General features: G+C 45.3%; 1 long non-coding RNA gene across 2 annotated transcripts; it reads right to left on the bottom strand.

Moving 5' to 3' along the window:
• Positions 1-1663: 1663 nt before the first annotated feature.
• On the bottom strand, positions 1664-7675 carry LOC138378302 (uncharacterized). Of its 2 annotated transcripts, none has more exons than XR_011231942.1 (3): positions 7239-7675; positions 5936-6059; positions 1664-2182 (listed from the first exon to the last, which is right to left on the bottom strand). It is a non-coding gene; the product is annotated as an uncharacterized lncRNA (long non-coding RNA). The 2 variants fall into 2 exon arrangements; XR_011231941.1 differs by lacking the exon at positions 1664-2182 and adding an exon at positions 5070-5207.
• Positions 7676-20805: the final 13130 nt, after the last annotated feature.

Here is a 20805-nt window from a genome sequence, read left to right on the forward strand (position 1 = left end):
CTGAGAACCTCCTTCTCGGTAAGTGTCTTTGCAGCTCTTTAGACCCATGCTCCTCTTTGGTAAATATTACAATTTTGTGCTCTCATCTTTTTTTCTTTATTAAAGTAAAAAAAAATCAAGCTTTATTTTTGTATAAAAGTATACTTTCCTTTAAAAGAGAAAACTCTTGATATGTGTGTGATAAATGATAAATCACACCATACTTGTGGAATGAACACTCTATAAAACAAAGATGTCATTGCACTTTGCTTTCTATTTCTGTGTTATGAATACAGTGTGTACATGTTTTGGTTTCCAAATATAAGTACATACACTTACATACGTATACTGATGCCTGAGGTGTCCGTGTTTCAGCTGAAATGCAGACGTCTTCCCTTCCCGCCCCTGTGCCCTACTCTCCGCAGTGAGCCACTGTCCAGGGCCTCGGGTCAGAAAAGCCTCTCCAAGTGTGGACTTTTCTAGAGAGAATATCATTAGCGTGAGCTGAGACGAGTGGGTCTGGACACGCCCTTTAATAAGTTCAAGTATTGTTCTGCTGCTACATTTTCCGTTTCTTTCCTTCCAGAACCCTCTTGTATTATGCCTGCCTCAACAGAAAGATGCAGGAAGACCACGTCCACTACTGTGGCTGCAGTGGCCCACACAAAGCCCTTAAACTGCATTTCAGCCCATCCCCAGGGTCTGTTTCAGTGGTTTTCCCTGCAGATCTCTCTCTCTCCTGGCATCAGCACCCGATTTAGATCCTTTGAGGAGACTACAGATGATGTCTCCACTTTGATCCAATTCTTCTTTCCCTGGCTCTCTTAATGCCTTGAGCTGACTTATGTTACGACGAGCCAGGCCCTATCCCAGCCCCCCGTAAGGCAGAGCTCACAGGCACAGGCACAGCCTGACCTGAAGCACCTCCAAGGCTGGGGGCTGTGCAGGAACGTCCAGCAGCACAAGGAAGATGCCTGAGCGCCTGCCTTCCCCGCGGGCTCCAGCTCAGCCTTAGGGTGCAAATGCGTATGACATGCCTGTCAATCCTGGCAGGCTGGGGGTGCTTTTAAGTGCAAGAAACTTAAAGGTGGCAGGTCACACATGCCCTTCCTGGCAGAGACTCTCCACTCCAGAGGCAGCCCCATCACCCAACGTGAGTGTTCTGTGCCTGGGACGGCCTTGGGTGTCTCCCTGGCACTCTCCACTCTGCTTTGTCAGTAGCCTTTCACTTTGGTTGATTGTTATGGGCCAAACTGTGTCCTCTCAAAATTTGTGTGTTGAAGTGCTCATGCATAGTAGCCCAGAGTGTGAGCACATTTGGAGACAGGGCCTGTACAGACAGGATTGAGTTAAATGAGGTCCTCAGGGTGGGTGTTGATCATTACAACTCGTGTCTTTATGGTAATAAGAGGAGCTCTGGACACAGAGACAGGATAGTGGGGAGATGACATGAGACAAGGCGGGAGAAGATGGCCACCTGCAAGAAGGCAGGGCCTTTCCCTCCGGACCCTCAGCAGGAATGACGCTGGCCAAGCCTGGGTCTGGGACCTCCGGCCAGAGCCATGAGAAAGAATGTCTGATGTGTGAGCCACCCAGGCTGTGGCACGTTGCTAAGGCAGCTGAGCCTACGAACATACTGATGGTGGGTGACCATACCTATCATCACTTGGTGACATGATTAAACAATTTAAGTACTTTTATGCAGAGATTTAAACTTTAATGATCCCCAGGCTCCCATTGCCACTAGGAGCAGGTGGACTCAAGCCCTTCATTGTGCCAGGGGCTTTGTGACGGAATGACTGAATTTCTCGGTGAAGGGCCCAGGCAGGCGCCATCTCCCCCCAGCGGTACCCGGAGTGTGGGTCCCACACATCCCACGTCCCGCCAAGGTGGTCTCTGTTGGCTGCTCCTTCACATTCTCCCTGGGACCCTCCTGCCAAGCTCCAGGCAGATTCATTCATCACAGAAGCAGGAGAGAACATTCTTAGTGGCCCGTGAGCAGGTTCAGCTTGAGAAGAGCCATGTGTTGTAGTTTCTAAAATCTCCCCTCACTTCTGGATGCCTGGCCTTCGAAGATGAGATTGGGACACACGTCAGGCTCGAAGTCACGCATTCCCAGGTGATGAGCCTCCAGTGGGCAGAGAGGATGGCCTCAGAGCACCCCAGACGCCCAGCACCAGCAGCGGCCACACAGGCCCCGTCCCTGTCATGGGGAAGACACAGGGGGCATCTCAGGCTTGTTTATCTACTGAAACTCTTTGTTATTTTTTCCCCAAAGAATGCTAGATTGTGAAAAATCCAAACATTTACTTTCTTAGGGCAAGCCAATGACCTGGGGAACAAAATCAGAATTAATGGTCGTCGAAGGTGTCTGGACAGCCCTTTACACAGATAAACTAGAAGTCGATGATTTACCTTCAGAAAGTATTCCCTGCATGGTGCTTTGTCATTGTTATTAAATATTTCATTCCAGGGTCTTTGCGACAGAACAACTGAACTTGCTGGTGGAAGGGCCCGGGTGGGTGCGACCTCCACACAGCGGTGCCCGGAGCCTGTGTGTTAAGGTCCCTGAGCGCTGTGCTTCTCAGTCCTCCCCTGGTGGCCTGGAGTATAATGGGAAGGTGGTGGCCAGGGTGGGATGGCTGAGGCCAGGAAGTTGCAGGGAGGGCATGCCAGGAGGCACCCCGTGGGAGGGAGCTGATCTGTTTTATTGTGCTTTTAGTATTAGGTTTTTATATGAAACTTTATTTGAAAAACAGGTTCCATGACTTTTTAAAAAATGTCAAAAACTCACAAAGATTCTAGATCAGTCTAGTCATTTTAAAAAAGAGGAAACCAACCCGAGAGGTGAGAAGTGACTTATCCACGGTGGAGGCTGAACTCACACTGGGGCCTCGTCTTCATCCTGACACCAGCACGGAGCCGGCGGGACGGGGTCCTTCCCAGGCTGGGGCCATCTCTGTGGAGGCAGCAGAGAGGAGGCCGGCACAGGTCTGTGGTGCAGACGGGACGAGGTGACGTCACAGGTAGGGAAGAGAGGCCTCTGGGCTCCCCTCACCCCAGGCACCGAGGGTCACCCCTGTGACCCTAGACGGGTTTCGGTACCCCAATCAGCCAACAGTGGGAGGAGAGGCAGCAATAACAAAAGCACATGGACGCATCCCCGACATAATTGGGCTGACAGTGACACAGAAGCGTGCCATCTCTGGCAGCCAGGACCCTCCTCTCCTGCCTGGTACACTCTGGGGTGCCCAGGGTCCCCGATCAGGGGCCCGTCCCAATCTCTCGTCTCTCTGGCAAGGCCCCTGTCCTTGATATGCTCTTTCTTGATCTGTGCTCCATTTTAACTTGTCTCTCTCTTCAGTCTTTTCTTTTTATTAACACTATTAGCAGAATGAATGAAAGACCTCCTGGTACCTAATTTCAGCTGGAGTAAGAAAAACAACTTGGACGTCTGCAAGGGCACACACGTGGAAGCAACTGCACTAATGTGTCTCGACAGGCGGCCCCTCCGGAGTCACACAGGGACTGACCCGCTGTCATGGGATCAGTCCTCTAACCGCGAGCAGAAGGTAGAGCCCATCTCAGGGCAGTGAAATGACGCCCAAGCGGGCGAGGGAGGCATGAAACATTCAACATATCGATTCTTGGATATTCCCAGAAGCCCGGAGGTTACAAAAACAAGCAGGCAAATAACGGCCCAGATCCCGTCAGCGATGTCAGAGCCGGGCGGCGGAGGTGGGAGGCAGTAAATATAGCACACGGAGGAAATCTTCCTTGATTTGCAAGTGTTTTCACGGTATCTCCTTCCGCCGTCATATTTTTAGTAAAAATAAAATGTGCTTGTTTTTCTTTCTCTGGGGCTTAGAGAGTTGAAAGAAGGGAGTGCAATCTGAGTTTAATCTAATTAAACATTCTAAAGATATAAATATTGGCAAATGAATTAAGATGATAATTGTAGGTTTGTGACTAAAATGCCCCAGCCTCCAGGAACTTGCAAGGTGCAGACAAGACAGAATAAGTTAAATCTACTAGAATGTTCTAAAGTTATAAACATTGGGAAATTAACTAAGATTATAATTTTACTATAGAAACTAAGACTCCCTGTACTTTGTTAATAAATAAAAAGACAGCTGTGCAGGTCTGAGTACTCAAGATTCTCACTACTCAACAGTCAGAGCTTTTGTGCATGCGAGTGTATGGCAATGTGGTACCACGGGTTTGTGTCTACCTTCTGGGCTGGGGGTGTTCAGGTGACATTCCAATCTAGACTTAATTCAGAAATGTAAATTAGCATATGTCCATCAGCTTTGGGTGGAGCAGAGATTAGGCCAAAGTTGTAAAAGTCACAATAGAGTTGAGCGTAACCATCAGTAGGACCGATGGTCACAGTGTCTTAGACGTTTCTAAATCAAGAAGACATTTGACTTCCTTCATCCTTTGAAACGATAAATTATATATTTTATAAATTCAATCCCAAGAAGGTACACAAGTAGGTTAGTTTGCTAGGGCTACTGTAACAAATCCCACAAACTGTGTGGCTTGGTCAACAGAGATTTCCTGTCTCCTGGTTCCAGAGGCTGAAGGAGGCCCCTCCTTAGAGGTGTGGGCAGGGCTGGTTCCTTCTGAGGCTGTAGGAGGAATCTTGCATGGCTCTGTTCTGACTCCTGACAGTTTGCTGGCCATCTTTGGTGTCCTTGGCTTGTAGACTCATCGCCCTGATCTCTGCCTTCATCTTCACGAGACATTCTCCCTGTGTGCCTGCCTGTGTTCAAATTTCCCTGTTTTATGAGGACACCAGTCATATTTGATTGGGCCTACTCTGAGGTCCTCATTTTAATTTGATTATCTCAGTAAACACTCTGTTTCCAAATAAGGTCACATTCTGAGCTACTGAGGATTAGGATTTCAACGTATAAATTTTGGGGAGAAGGGGAAGGACTTGATTTAACCTATAACAGCAAGTAATCCTATAACATAAATTAGCTTTATTTTCTCTTTACCTGGCATAAACCCCTTTGCTGTCAGAAAGTGACAATTGACAACTAGAATCTGTGTCTTCCGGTCTCATTGTCATACACAGGAAATAGGATCTCATTTTTTTTGAGCATTTAATAGATTCTTAGAGATGTTGGAGACAGTTCTGGGAATGATGTGTGGGGTATTATAATCAGAAAATACTTCTTTAAAAGCACCGATATCAGGAGCACACGTTCCTGGCTGGCCTTCTGAAAGTGAACCAAAATGCCCTAGTTACTCATTAACTGTAAAGGGCCCTTGAGTTCCAAGCAGAAGCTGGGGAGGCCACTTTGCCAATGGCCACAGCTGGAAACGGGGGGGGGGGGGGGGGGGGCAAACAATGAGAACAGAATAAGGACCCAGGAGTCTATTGTGATGTAATTAACAGAGTCAATGTATAAGGAAGTGGGAGGGAAAGGGCACCTGTTCCTTATGAAGCAATTCCCACCAGTAAGTGTAGAGGGATTACAGGAACAGAAACTCAGCATTGGAACACCACTGGTGAATGCTAACATCAGTGGACAAGACATTAAGGAGACAATGGCATATTTCACGTAGCCTCAAAGTATCTCTCCTGGCATATTTATTAATGGTGATGGTAGTCTAATCTATGACCATAAATTCCTTGATATTCCTCCCTCTAGGAGGTAGAGAGTAAGTCTCCTTCCCTACAGTGTGGGCTGAACTAGTTACTCATTTGTAATCGATAGAGTATGAAGCTATGAAGCGGGAAAAGCAGTGTGTTTATTATGAAGAGACCCGCAGGTCCCGCCGTGTGATTGCCAGGCAAGCAGGGTTGACACCAGCAGCAAGTCAGGCTGGTGTTGGGTACCCCATCTGTACACATCCCCTTAGTGCATTCTTCCCCACACTGCTCAATCTCAGCCTAACAGGAAACACCAGAGAAACCCAAAGTGAGGGATGTTCTACAAAATACCTGCTCAGTAGTCCTCAGAAGTGTCACAGTCACTAAAGACCAGAAAACCGTGACAGATTGGAGGATGCTCCAGAGACATAACGGCTGGATGCAGTGTGGGCCTGGGGTGGGGTCCTACGTATCCCTGGAAAATGGTAAAATCTGAATAAAGTCTGTGGTTTAGTTAGCAGGGTTGCAGGCATGTTAATTTCTCAGTTTTGGTAACGTTCTGTGGTTATGTAAGAGATTAACATCCGGAGAATCAGGTGAAGAGTATCTGGGCAATCTCTGCATTATCTTTGCAATTGTTTGTACAAATCCTTACTTATTTCAAAATGGAAAGGTTTTTATTTTTAATATGCTTTTGTGAAAGTAACACAATTAAATGGCATATGTAAGTTCTCCCCTCCTTCCTGTTTGCCAGTGTGACACTGTCTCGCTGTAACATAGTTGCTGTCACTGCTGTAAGGTGAGGTCTGCCTGTTTATCTTCCTTGTTCCCAGGAGACTAGCCCGTGGATGGACAATCCCTGAGATGATGGGCTCGGCTGGCTTCAACGTACCCATTAGGCACAGGAGCTCAGTAGGCCCATCATACTGTTAGAAATTAATGTTTAAATTTATTTTAAAATCAGGATAAAAAAGAGACTTTGAGGTTGAAGAAAATATCTTAATATGTAATATTAAGATATTCACATATAACTGTGCAGTAGTAAATTTAATTTTTAATCTTTTTTATGAAGGAAGGGGCCACAGAAGTCAGAATGCAGCCCTGGAGGTTGATGTCCACGTATATCAAAATGAAAATCTAGACATGATTGTCCTGGTGTTGCAGAGGGACACAGGAGGGACACATACATAAGCACACGCCTGTCAGATAGAATACTGTTCCCAAACTGCACTCCTGGGAGGCCCAAGGCCACATGTAGGTGTCTCAGTGGCTCCTGTGGAAAGTTCTGGAATCTAAGCCTGGAGGCCCCTAGGCCTGGGCACCACAAGCCCCATTCAACCAGACCAGCACCACTTAAATTGTTTCTTACATGATGGAGGTATAGCATATTAGTTGAAAAACAAGGATTGTACTGCTAAAAATTTTTGAAAAAACTCTGAAAGGAGTCAAGCCCAAGGATTGACTCTTAGGGTGACATTTCAGGCATCTGTCCTGTGAAGAGAAGGAACAGGGAGGTGCATCCAATTTAAACAACATTTGGGAAAAGGGGGAGTCTTCATCTTCTGCTCAGCGGCTGCCCACTTATAAGCCATTTTTGAACAATATTTTACCATATGGCCTCTACAAAATAAAACAGGAAAAAATATTAGGTTACCACTTCTTCCTGACTTTGGCCCACTTCTTGAAAGGAAAAATATTCAATTCTCAGCAAGCTATGGAAAACGCCTTTCGAGATTTCATGGCTGCTCGCTCTCCAGGCTTCTTCGCTGCTGGCACAAACAAGCTACCATTAAGACGGCAAAACTATATTGAAAGTTTAGGCACATACTTTGATTAATTGTACTGCTTCTTGTTTGAGATATAATAAACTACACTTTTGATTTCAAATCAGACATTCCATATTTAATGACCTAATAGTTTCTTCCCCGTAACTAACACCTCCGCCTTCCAAGAAAGAATTATTCAAACAACCCTTCCAAGAGCTCTTAGTCTGACTGAGAAACTTCAAAACACTGAAGTATTTTTGCACCACGTGAATTGAAAGTACTAGAGGAGCCCTTTCACAGCTCATCGCCAGGCCTGGGAAATCCCTGCTGCACATGGACAGCCTAGATTCCACCCAACAGCCAGAGTTGTAAACCATAGTCAAGTGGACAGTGGTCTCTACAGCACTTCTGCACAATTAGGAGAAATCGCACTCACTGCTGAAATTTGACCAACAGATTGTAATTATCCAAACCTCAGCCTGTCCGTTTCCCAAGGCACAGTCATAAATATTGCAAACAATTTTGTTTGTATCATAATCATGTTCAAGGTATCAAATGAACAAAAGTCGACTTTTCAAGCCTACTTTCAAAAAAAACATTTTAGGTCTAGGAATTCTTACTCTCGTCTGCTGCTCCAGAAATGAAAGAGGGTTTGTCAGCAGGATAATTTATACATAAACGGCTGCACCCACTGTTTCTAGAATTGTTTCTGCAGGCTCTCCACAGCAATCATGCAAAGTAGTTTAATTTTTAAAAACCACTGGAGTGCTTTACACTTGAGGTCTTGTAAGATATTCAAAGATAAAACAAACACACACACGTAGTCTGTAAATACCAGCTTTCCATGTAGACAGAAGTACGCAAGACCACAGGAAACAAAAATATGTATGTATCGGGCCTTCAGAAAAGTCTGTGGGAAACAGACTGGCTAGAATGCCCCTGTTTCCAGACTGCCCTGGCGTCTTGCCCCTCACTCCTGACAACCCTGCCCCGGCTCCATGCTGTGGTCCAGCCTCCTACTCACCTGTCCGTGGCCTCTCTCCCACCACGCCGCAGGCAGGCCCATTTGTGTGGGTACCAGTAGCGTACTCTTGCCAGCTGCACCATTGGCAAGACCGTTATGACACCCCCTTGAAAGTGACAATGAGAAACTCCCAAGTGACTCTTAGGTGAGGTGCCATCCGGGCCCTGTCCCGCTTCACCTTCCTTCACTTACTTAGCAAGCGGTCACCGAATGTCCCTGTTACAATGGGCGAGCCTGCCGAGATGGGCGCCCGTGTCCTCCACGCTCAGAGGGATGCTGGTCTAGTCACGGGCAGATGTGGAAACGAGAGCTCCTGTGGCTACACATCCTCATCCATATTCACTGTTTTCAGGCTTAAAAGAAAATTTTGTCATTTTAGTGGGCTCCTCCTGTGTGTCACTGAAGTCTTCCTCCCCTTTCTTTTGTAAAGACATCAGGTAAGGATGATCTTATCTCAAGATCCTTAACTTAATTGTATCTGCAAAGATCCTAATTCCAAATAAAGTAATGTTCTGAGGTTCAGGTGGATGTGAATTTTTGGAGGACTCTAGTCAACCCACTGTCAGTAGGAAGTAGAAGTTAGGGTTCATTTTTTTCATAGAGATATCCAATTCCAGCATAATTTGTGAAAATGACTTATTTCCCCCCATCAAATTGTTTTGGAAACCATATGTTGTTTGACAATGATGGTGAAATAGTCCATATTCTTACTGAATTTTTGGTCTGCTGGTTCTACCAATCACTGAAAGAAAAATGTGGAAATTATTGAATTATATTTGTGTATTTGCCTATTTCTTTCCCCAATTATGTCATTTTTCTTTGTGTATTCTGAAGCCCTGTTGTTAGTTGCATACACATCTAGAATTAGCGTGTGTTTTTCTCTTTGTTCTTCATTTGGATAAATACCATTGCCCTGGGTTCAAATGTGTTGATTGTTTCTTCAATAGTGTCCAATCTGCTGTAAGCCAATCCAGAAACATTTTCATTCCACATTTTATATTTTCCAGTTTTAGAATTTTCATTTTATTCTTTTTAATAATTTTGATTTTTTTTCTGTTAAAATCTCTGCTGTTCACCATTTTGTCTCTCCCTTTCAGTCTTTGAATGCATTTGTGTTGGTTGTTTTGAGGTCCTAGTCTGACACTTCTGACACTTTGATCCTGTCCAGGTGTGTTTCTATTGACCCTTTTTCCCTTAGACTGTGGTTTACCTTTTCCAGCTTCCTTTAGCCGTTAGTGATTTTCCTATTGCGTGCTCAAGGCTGTGGATGCGATAATGCTGAAGCTCTGGCTTCTGCTGCTTTCCTTCACCGAGTGTTGAGTTTTTCTCCAGCAGCAGTCAGTTTACTGGGGGGCTGGTTGGTCTTTCAAAGCTTTCTTGTAAGTTTTGTTCAGGTGGATCCAGAATATTCCGTACTCCACAGCTGAGGGAAACCTGTGCCTTTTCTGTGTCTCAGAGGAACGCCGGGGCATCCAGTGAGGTCTCCCCATCTGACAGTGGGAATTCTGGTTTCTTCCCCGGCAGACTCCAGACTCTGCTGTGCTCAGAGTTTTTATTCTCTGTGAGACTCATGGGTCCCAGGACTCAGGGAACTCCCATGCAGATTTCTCTGCACCCTCTCAAATATCCTGCTCCAAACATTGCCATGATCTCACAAATCCTCATCTCCAACCTCTGTGTCCTCCAGGCAGTGCAGCCACCATGCCGTGAGTGGGCCCCACATTTCTGTGCCATGTTACAGAGCGAGCACTGGGCAGAACGAGCCAGGCATTGTGCAGCTCACCCCACAGATCCTCTCGAGGACACGTCACTGACTGTGGTTGCCCGATGTCTGAAAACAGTTGCTTCATGTATTTGGTTCAGGTTTTTAGTTGTTTATGGCAAGAGGCAGAGTTTACTTGCAGTGGTATGTTGCATTCTCATAAGTTGGTTTTAATTAATACTTTCCTCCTTTCTGAAAACAAGAGCTGGGTAACTCACTGTAGTTTCCTTTTTGTTTTTTCCGGCTGCCAGGAAAGTCAGAAGTGAATCACATAATCAAACAGACAAAGATTTGCCCTTGTGATTAGCTTATTTGCTTGCCTTGTTCATTAACTTAATTCTTATTTCATTATGAATTGCACAGGCAAGGCATTTAGAGAGCTGTGAGTCCACAGAAGCCCAATCAAATAGATTCAACTCCTTCCATTTGATGCCCTCTGTCGAGGTTCTCCTTCACTCCCTGCCCTGCCCTAACTGGCCTCGCTGTCACTGCCAAGTCCTCCTTAGCCTGCGTGCTGGATAAATTTGCCTACTTGGAATCCTCTCTAACCTTTGTAACAAAACAAAACAAAACAAAACACCCTTTCCTCATGTTTCCACCAAAATAAAAACTCCCTAAGTGTCCTCTGTGCCTCACTCGTGTGTGCTGTGTCCTCTGCAGCGCCCAGTATTTTCAATGCTCTGTTTGGACAGGGCAGTCTTTAGATGAAAACCTTGGCTTAGCAGGGAATCCAGTCTCACCAAAATGGGGCGTTGGGCGAGCCTACACCTCATCAGCTCAGCCGTTCACCTCTGCACAAGGCAAGGATAAATCAGTGATCCTCTCTCCTCCTGAAACTCAGCCAATGGCCTAAAGCAGGGCACTGATCGCAGAGTAAATCCTCACTCCCTTGGCAGTGATCTAGCAATGCGGCTCATGCAAATGTCCCCACTTGCTGAAATTCTGAGCTGGAAATCTAGACCTCGGATCACTGGAATTTGGTGCAGAAGGAATTTGTTAGCATTGTGAACTATCGCACTTGCCTTTCTTGATATCCAGCCCATTTTTCTTCCCCTATGGCAGCTTTTAATTTAGATTTGGGAGTGGTTAAGATACTGGCAGCTCTTTGTTCTCTGAGCTTATAAAACAAATACAAAGTGAGAGCACTTCTGAGCAAAGCACTCCGCTAGTTGGTAGTGAAGATACGAGCAAGAAAGAGCAGATGTGTCCAATGTCAACCCTGAAGGACACTCCAAAGCCCGCATACCTACCGCAGATGCCAGGCACCCAGGAGTGGTGGATTCTCGTTGGTAACTGCATCAGGCGGTGTTCTCCAGAAAGACAGACGTGATAGAGAAGACGGAGGAGAGGTAGATGGGTAGAGTTTAAGGAATTCACTCACCTGACCGTGGGCACTGCCAATCCAAACTTAACGGAGCAGGTGGGCAGGCTGCAAACCCAGGCAGGAGTTCATGCTGCAGGACGGAGGCAGAATTCCTTCCTCCGGAAGCCTCAGGTTTCTTTGAGGCCTTCAGCTGATGGGAGGGGCCACCCACCTTAAGGGGTGTAATCTCCTTTACTTAAAGTCAACTGATTGTAGATGTTAAGCACACCTGTGAAATACTTCCACAGCAATACCTGGATTAGCGTTCAATTAAAAGACTGGAGACTGGTGTTTAGGCAAGTCAACACCTAAGACAAATTGTCACAGGAATCTTACAGCCTATAGAAGGAGCAGAGAGGGACAGCGCCCAACCAAAGAAACCCTAGAACCATCTGATTAGGAAACACCAGGAAACACAAGTCGTTTTCCATTCACTCGTGCAGCAGTATTGACTAGAATTTGTAAGGCCTGCGCACTGAGAGACTTCAAAGAGAAAAACCCATCCGGGACGATTCCTCATGGGCATGGGCTGGTCCTGCACTTTGTCATGAAGAAACTCCAGGATTCAGAGTAACGACGTGAGACTCCAGATAAGCTGGAGTTTAAGAGTCAGCATGGTGATTTGGCTCAGGAAGGGAGGCTGGGCTTTGAGTGTGCGAACAGAAAGCATTTTGTAAAAATTACTGCCTATTTGATAGACGCATTATTCTCAGTGGGAGGAAATGGATTGTGCTCTGTGAGGTTTTTTATTTTTGTAGCATCTATAATGTGTTTCACAAGTTGAACAGCACTTCTAAGTCCATAATTGCTTTTGTTTCTCAACAAAACTCTGTGAGAACATAGGGTACATGTAAAGACCACCACCACCATTGCATAAATGAAGATGTCCCCAAGGTCACACAGGTGGTCTAATGGCTGCACCAGAGACAGGAGTCCAAGCCTTCTGGGTGTGCACCTGTCATTTTCTCTCCTGTGCTTGTGGAACATACTCTGTAACACCAAAGGGGCAGAAGGTAAAAACTGCTTATGCAAGGAGTCCCTAAAAACAAGTTTAGAGGGGTTGGTTTGCCATATCAAGGCAGAAAGAAGTCACATCCGCTGACAGCCACCCCTCTGTTTTCCATAACAACATTTCATCCCAAACTTCTTACACATGTCTTGATTTTCTGCATCTAATTTTATCTTTACAAAGGAAGAGAGGGAGAGATTTTCAGTGATCTGGAGGGACGAGGGACCAAATGCCCAAAGAAGTGTGGTCGGCCTCCCTGGGCCAGCTGCACCCCAGTAAACGTCATCAACAACTGCGGGAACTGGGGTTCCGCTGTTGCCTGAGGACAGAAAGACCAGAACCCAGGAAGGCAAGACTGAAATTCTTTCCTCACCCTGATGATGTTTAAAGTTTATACAGTATGTCTGTTCACCTACAAAGAATACGTGAAGATGTTAAATTATATGTGAGCTGCAAACATCAAAGCCAATCTGAAATCCAGAAATCTTGAGGAGTCCCTGAGCTGCGTCCCTCCTCAGGGCCGTGATTATGTGGGCAACGTTCCTGGTCTGGGATCACATTAATTTGAGGATCTCCACAAGGGAATTATGTCCTTAGCAAATATAAAGTCCCCATTAACTGCACTCGCTGGTGTACAACAGGACTATTGTACTCCTCAAAATTGTCCTTGGTAGGGTAAATAATAGAAAGAAAAAAATGGGCAATAAAGGCTTTTGGGGCCGGGCGCGGTGGCTCACGCCTGTAATCCTAGCACTCTGGGAGGCCGAGGCGGGTGGATTGCTCAAGGTCAGGAGTTCGAGACCAGCCTGTGCGAGACCCCGTCTCTACTAAAAATAGAAAGACATTATATGGACAACTAAAAATCTATATAGAAAAAATTAGCCGGGCATAGTGGCACATGCCTGTAGTCCCAGCTACTCGGGAGGCTGAGGCAGTAGGATCGCTTAAGCCGAGGAGTCTGAGGTTGCTGTGAGCTAAGCTGACGCCACGGCACTCACTCTAGCCTGGGCAACAAAGTGAGACTCTGTCTCAACAAAAAAAAAAAATAAATAAATAAAGGCTTTTGGGAGGTTTTGTTTTTGTTTTTTGCAAATAACAAAATGTGACCAGTACAGTAAGAGAAAGTGAAAGAACAGAATCAAACTAGCTTTGACAATGTATTATTCCATGAAGTCAGGAAAGATACGATTAGCATATATGACCACACAAACATTTTTTTGAAAATTAAACTAAGCAATGTTTTAAAAAATATGATAAACAAAGTTAAAATACCATTTTGGAAAAAAATATTTGCAAATATTCACAACATAGAAAACATACCAAGGCATAATTTTCTTACTATATAAATAATTCCCACAAATCTACAAAGAAAAATCTTAAATCATCTTATATAAAAATAAGTAAAATTAAGCCAGGCCTGATGGCTGATGCCTGTAATCTCAGCACTTTGGGAAGCTGGGGAGGGAGGGTCTCTTGAGCCTAAGAGTTTGAGGCTGCAGTGAGGTGTGATGGTGCCATTGCACTCTAGCCTGGGTGACAGAGCAAGAGCCTGTCTCAAGAAAAAAAAAAAAAAAGAAGAAGAAGATGTGAATTAAAGGGAAAATAAGAAAAATATCTCCATAATGACCCAACTCACCTATCAATTGTAAACTATTTTAGGCATTAAAAATATAAAACATTATTTGGCTGTACTCATCAGCTATGACTGATCTGCAACATTTCATTGAAAGATGGAAGAGGTAACATTTCTAGACACATTCTGCATTTGGCCCTGTTTAGAGGGCCATTTATGAACCCATTTATTGCTCACAGTGATCCCATATGGTAGCAAAGATTATCTCCATTCTACAGATAAGAAAACTGAGGCACAGAAGGAGGCACAGTGTCTTGTTCTTGGCTATACAATGAGTAAGTAGTAAATCTGGGACTTGAAGCCACAGTCTGCAGCAGGCTGGGGATCCTCTCTTCCCGGTGCGACGTCACAGGTGAGACTCAGGAAGTCAGCACGTGGGAAAGATGGTCACGTGATCTGGCAGAATCACATTCTTTCTGCTTTCCCTTCTGCTGAGGTTCTGTGAGGACAAACATGAGTCCCCTCTGCCACCCAGCAGCAGACTAGAGACCTGAGGATGTCCCAGAGATGGTAGAAGAGTCTGAAGTTCCCAGATCTGAGGCCAGTAGTGTCTTTCCTGAGGTGGCCCACGGTTGCGGAGGTGCCAGAAATCTCCAGGCAGTGGGGCCTTCCAGAGACCTCTGCATGGGGCGTCTGCTGTGAGGCACCCCAGGGCTCAGCTCCCAGGGCTCCTAAGGAAGCACTTTGGCTCTCAGAGTCTGAGCAGGGTTCAAGGTGAGCAGGCTTAGAGCACCTGGAGCCCTGTTAAAACACAGGTGTGGGGCCTCAGGACCACTGAGTCTGGAGGTAGAACAAGGGCCCAAGAATTCACACTTCCCACAGGTTCCCAGGATGCTGACAATGCTGTTCCAGGGAGCTCACCTGGGGACCACTGGCCGGGAGCATCTCTGGTGACTCACCAGGCCCTCCCACACACGTGCCTCCCAACCCGTGCCAGCCCCTTCCTTCCATGCAGTGTGCTCTCACCACCCTCTGTGGATACCATGTAGATGCTATTTCCAGGAAAGCCTTTCCTGACACCCACATCTGGGTGTCTCTTAGAAGAAGGGGCCCTCTTCCCTGTCACCTGCCCTCACCACAGGGTGCTGGTCACTGTGGCGGGGTGCACCTGTCCACTCAGGGACAGGCTACATGTGCTTGGAAAGGGACCACGCCCAGCCTACTGATGCCCTGCCTCCCCTGACTTCCGCAGTGTCTGCCATGTCTGGTGCGGTCCAAGGACACTTGTTGACTGATGAGCAAAATGATCTATCTCAAGGCCATCCTTTCAGAAGAGGATGTCGGGCATCCCTGCTGGAGTTCATCGTCCCTGTAGGTCTGCAGGGCTTCAGTCTCCTCCCCACGCTGGCATCCCGACTCCTTCCCTATAGGACCTGTTCAAACCCCCAACTCAACCAAATCCCAGGTCATACAGGCAGGTGGCTATGTAATTCATTGTCTGAGCTAAGACACTTCTGAGTACGACAAGGGGTACTAGTAATAATTCATTCAAGAATAAAGACATAAATTTCAACTGTCTTAGGAAAGCCAGCCTAAGCGTGGAACATCCTGATTGGTGGTCTCTCGTGCTTACAAACCAGAGATAGCTTCTTCGGGACACCTGTCCATCCTTGGTCCAGTCAGCTGCAGTCAGGTTGACAGAGCAGCAGTAGAGCTCAGCAGCCCATGATCAGGTGGAGGCACAACAAGGACTCCAAGGGCTCCTTGCTGGTGTCACCATGACTGGCCGGCAGCAGACATGGGCTGTGTCCCGTAAAACCTGTGTTAAGCTCGCTAACAAAGAGTTTGCAGAGACCACATGGGACCCGTCTAATAACACTCCCTGGAGTACTGGGAGACGGGGAACAAAGCCAGGAGGCAGCATTCCCGAGGGACTCCCCCAGGAGCTGCCACAGACATGTGGATTGTAATTTCGGGGTGCCACAGACATGTAGGTTGTAGTTTCAGGGTGTCACAGACATGCGGATTATAGTCTCAGGGAGCCACCTGAAATGAGTGCTGGTCAGCATCAGTGGGGGCTCACGTCACAGTGGGTGGCCGGCGCAGGCTTGAGCGTTTGGAGCTCCTCAGTGGCAAACGGGATCTGGGGAGGAGGAGAAGAGGGACCTCACTCACCTGTCTGACACATCACCTGGGGCCGGTCCCATCGCCCAGAGACAGGGAAGGGCTCCTCCTCGTCTGCTCGGCTGAGCTGCCTCTGCTCTCAGATCCCAGCACTTGTGTTGGGACCATTCAACCACACATTAAAAAGCAGCCTAGGGACCAAAGCATCTTTTATTACCTTGTTTGTCTGGGAAAAATCTGTTCCAAATTCCAGACAACAGACTTGAACATGAACTGTGGGACGTGACCCCTTTGCAAGTTGGAGCTGTCTGGGGAGGAGAGCACCAATCTGACCACAGAGAAGAAAATAAGCTGGTGTGATTTTTGCCAGCAGTGATGGGAACTGCTAGTGTTATAATTAAGACAGGAACAAGAGTTACTACATTTGAGACTTTGGAGGAAAAAATGTTTGTTTTTTGTTGTTGTTGTTGTTGTTGTTTTCTTCAAGAAACAACATCCATATGTGCAATAGTAAGTGATATTTAGTGATCATTAGACTGGAAAAAAGTAAAGACCAAGAAGGTCGAGAAAAGCTAATTATAAAGATTTAAGCTGATGAACTCTAGGTCAAAGCCCAGAGTCCTCTGATAAGATCCTGTACTCATTAACAGGACACGGTGTCATCAACTTATTTTTAGCCAAAGAACTGGAATACTCTCGGGCTCACGTGATCATGGTGTGACAACAGGTGGCCTGAAATTAGGGCAGGTTTAGTTTTTCTCTCCTTGGGAGCAAAGTGCTAGGTTTATCTGAGAAAAAAAAGACCTTCTCCTATTCAGCAGTGATTTCTTTTTTTCCCAATTCTGGGGCCTTATTTTTACTGTATCTACAGATAGCTGTGTGGGATTTAAAAGGGCTCTTTTAAGTTTAAAAATATATGCAATCCTCTCATATATGTATTTAAACATAGATTTTAGGAATACAAACGTCACACTCTATGTTTACAAAGTTGCTTACTAGTTTTCCATGGCTGCTGTGACAAATGACCACATGCTTGGTACTGTTTAATGACACCAATTTACTATGTTACAGTGCCGGAGGTCTGAAATTCAAAATGGGTCTCAATAGCTGAAATCGCGGTGTCTCAGGGCTGGTTTTTTCTGGAGGCTCCAGGGGGAGTGTGGTCCCTTGCCTTTCCTACATTCTAGAAGCCACCTTAGGAGCCCCTCCGCTCAGGCCCTTCATCAATCTCCCCTGGCTCTGGAATTGAGTGATGACAGTGGGCACAGCTGCGTGATCCAGGATGACCTCACCTTAGGTCCTCACCGCAATCACACCTGCAAGGTCCCTTTGCCGTATGAGGTCACACAGTCAGAGGTTCCAAGGATTAGGGTGTGCACATCTTGGGGGGCCGTTTTTCTGCCACTTGTGTGGCAATCTGTATTTATGGTTTGCTTCTTCTGAATCAGGCTTGGCTATCTTTATTTCTCATATTTCAGGTCATGTCTATTGTGGATTCCTGTCTCGTGTATAAGTTTTTGCATATAGTGTGTGTAGGTGGAGAACTTGCTGAGTGTTGGCACATGTAACAAAATGTTTTTATTTTTCCCTAACACTTGGTTGGATATTGGCATAGCATAGAATTCTAGGTTTGCCTTAGTCTGTTTGAGCTGCTATAACAAAATACCATAAACTGGGTGGCTTATAAGCAACAGAAATTTACTTTACTTCTATTAATAGAGGCTGGAAGTCCAAGATCAAGGTGTGGCAGATTCCATGTCTCATGAGGGTCCTTCCTGGTGCACAGACGGCATCTTCTTGTTGTGTCTTCACATGGTAGAACCCACAAGGGAGCTCTCTGGGGTCCCTTTTATAAGGGCACTAATCCCAATCCTGAGGGATCTGCCCTTGTGACCTCATGACCTCCCAAAAGCCCCACCTCCAAATAAACATCACCTTGGGGATTAGGGTTTCAACATATGACTTTCAGGAACACAATCATTCAGACAATAGCAAAGTTCAAATCCATTTTCCTCAGAACTTGGGTAAACAAGCTCCTAGCTCAGGCCCTTATGCTTGCTGCTGTGTCTGCCAAGAATATTCTGGAATCTGCATGTTTTCCTCTTTACATCCTTTGCGTCTTCACTCAAAAACAACTTCTGAGTGAGGCTTGGCCTGGACACCTTGTCCACACAGCCACCTCCCTCCCCGGTCAACATCTCATGTCTGCTTTGCTTGCTTACTTTTATCTCCTAAGCTTGAACACCATCTAACATTCAGTATATTTTACACCTCTGCATCTTGGCTGTTGCTGGTCCCCTCCCACTAGAAGGTAAGCCACGTGAAGGCAGGAACCCTTGTCTAGAGCAGTGCTCGGCACAGAGAAAACACTGATTGATTAAGTCAACTGTGAAGCCACTGCCTTGTTCCCTCGTAGCATCCTCTAAAAGAAAAGTGCCAGAGTGTTTGTGTCACTCTCATTTCTGTACACGTAATCTAGTGTTTGTTTATCTTTTATTCACTCTGTACGTTTTTAGGGTTGCCTCTGTATCTTTGCTCTTTTACCATTACATGTGATGTTACCAAAAATGGCTCTTTATTCCTAAATTATGCTGCTTGGCAATTTCAGTGTAAAAACTTAAATCCTTTTCAGTGCAGGGACCTTTTCTCCCTGTTATTGCTTTAATCTGCTCTTCCCTTCCATTAACTTCGCCCTCCTTTCTCAACACCCTGAATCTATTGTCCACATCTTTAATGTATCTTTTCATTTCCTTCCTTTTACTTTATGAGCTGAAATTTTCTCAACGTTCTTTTCCAAATCACAGTTGGCTCACCAACCAAATCCATCCTAATATTTAGCCCATACAGAAATTTGTAAAACTTTAGCATATTTAATAAGAGCTCTTTTTTTTTCTCAGATAGCTCCCCTGTCAAAGCAACTTATTCATGTTTATGGAGGAGTTATCCTCTTATTGCTTGCTAAACACTGACTAGGAGATTTTAAATTCTTTTCTGTTCTATGAATTATTCCAGTTTCCCCAAGGGTTAGTTGTTCTGCTTCATAGTCTCGAGTGTTCTTTTTCACGCTCTTGAATTTTTTCAAATATCTGGTGATTCTTGTGTTTTTCCTGGTGCTTTGAATGAAGGATGATGTTGTTTTAGTGTAGGTAGCTGGTGTGTGCTCCTTTCACAGTGCTGTGGATTTGTATCCCAAGAGCGTCCCCTCCATGGCTGCCTGGACCTGCTGTGCGGATCCTGCCAGGCAAGCTTCTGGGAGGATGTGTGGGTGGGAAGCTACCAGAAAAACAAAGGTCCAGGCTGGCCATCCCTGGATAAAATTTAACTGGGGCATAAAAGTTTAGTGTATTTCTGTCCTGAAAGGGGCTGCTTTTCATTTAAAAAGAAATTTCCAGCATTGCTATAGGTTGCATTCTACTTTTTAGGGCCCCTTGCAGCCATGGGAGCTGATTTCTTTAGAGAACAGTTCCCAGCCTTAGCTAAATTTTGAAATGAATTACTTCTACTATTTTCATATGTAATTCACAGAGTGAAGTGTCTTTCTTGGAGGCCCTGCTAGGAGACTGGATTGTAATTTTTCTCCACCTCTCCAAAGGCATCCTCTCTTGCAGGAATTCTTCAAAATATCTTGCCACTGAATCGTCTGTCTTATTTCTTAGTACATTGCTATCATTTTATTCCATTTTAGGAGTATTGTTTTGCTGTCATTTTAATTGGATATTGACAAAGAGAGGAGGGCCCAATTCCTCCTTTATTGAATGTTAATTGGCAGAACATACCAGCCTGAAAAACAAATGTTATGGTCTTCATATTCCAGCCACCAAAAATTTAACAGCAGGGGCTCTAAAATGTCACAATTTTCCTTAAACTTTTGAAATATTTTCTTGATATGTTTTTCTGAACTTCAGAGCCACATACAGGATTCCAGTCTATAAGCCCATCGTTCTTTACATATCCTCTCGGCAGGTGCTTGGTGGTTAATAATTACTGAGCCAGGCCACACATTTACAATTAATAACATCATCTGACTTCTAGGTGAACACTTAGTATTTTTTTGCTTAAAAAAGAAAAACAAAACGGAATTTGTTTTGAATTTATTTCCAAATAACAGCATGTACCAAGAAGAAACCATAACAATTACAGCAGAAAAGACATGAGAGGAAATGCCCCTCCCAAGTGATACAAAGCTACTCAAGTGCTGACATCAACAAGCAAGTCTGGGGCCAGAACATGAGCCTGGAGAAGGTGTCATTGCCAGACGCGCTGTCTCAACGTGCCTTCTAAATCTCAGAACCGGGACTTACTACTTCTCAAGTTAAATATCCGAATTCAGGCATTTTTGACAAGTAGAGCATGTTTATGAAAATTCCTCTAAAAAGTTGCCACTCCTTTCCCTCCGGATCTCCCCAAACCTTTCCTCCACCCACAAAATTACTAATTACGGATTCATTTCATCCTGTAGAGACAGCTGCCAATCTCCTTTCTACCCTAATTCATGCATGTATTTTATTTGATATTTGTCAATGGAACTAAAACATTTTTAAGCACCACAGTGGTACTTCAGATTACGAGTTAAAAATCATTAACTTCATGTCCTTTGGAT

The sequence above is a fragment of the Eulemur rufifrons genome, chromosome 30 (genome assembly GCF_041146395.1).
Source record: "Eulemur rufifrons isolate Redbay chromosome 30, OSU_ERuf_1, whole genome shotgun sequence".
Classification (NCBI taxonomy): domain Eukaryota; kingdom Metazoa; phylum Chordata; class Mammalia; order Primates; family Lemuridae; genus Eulemur; species Eulemur rufifrons.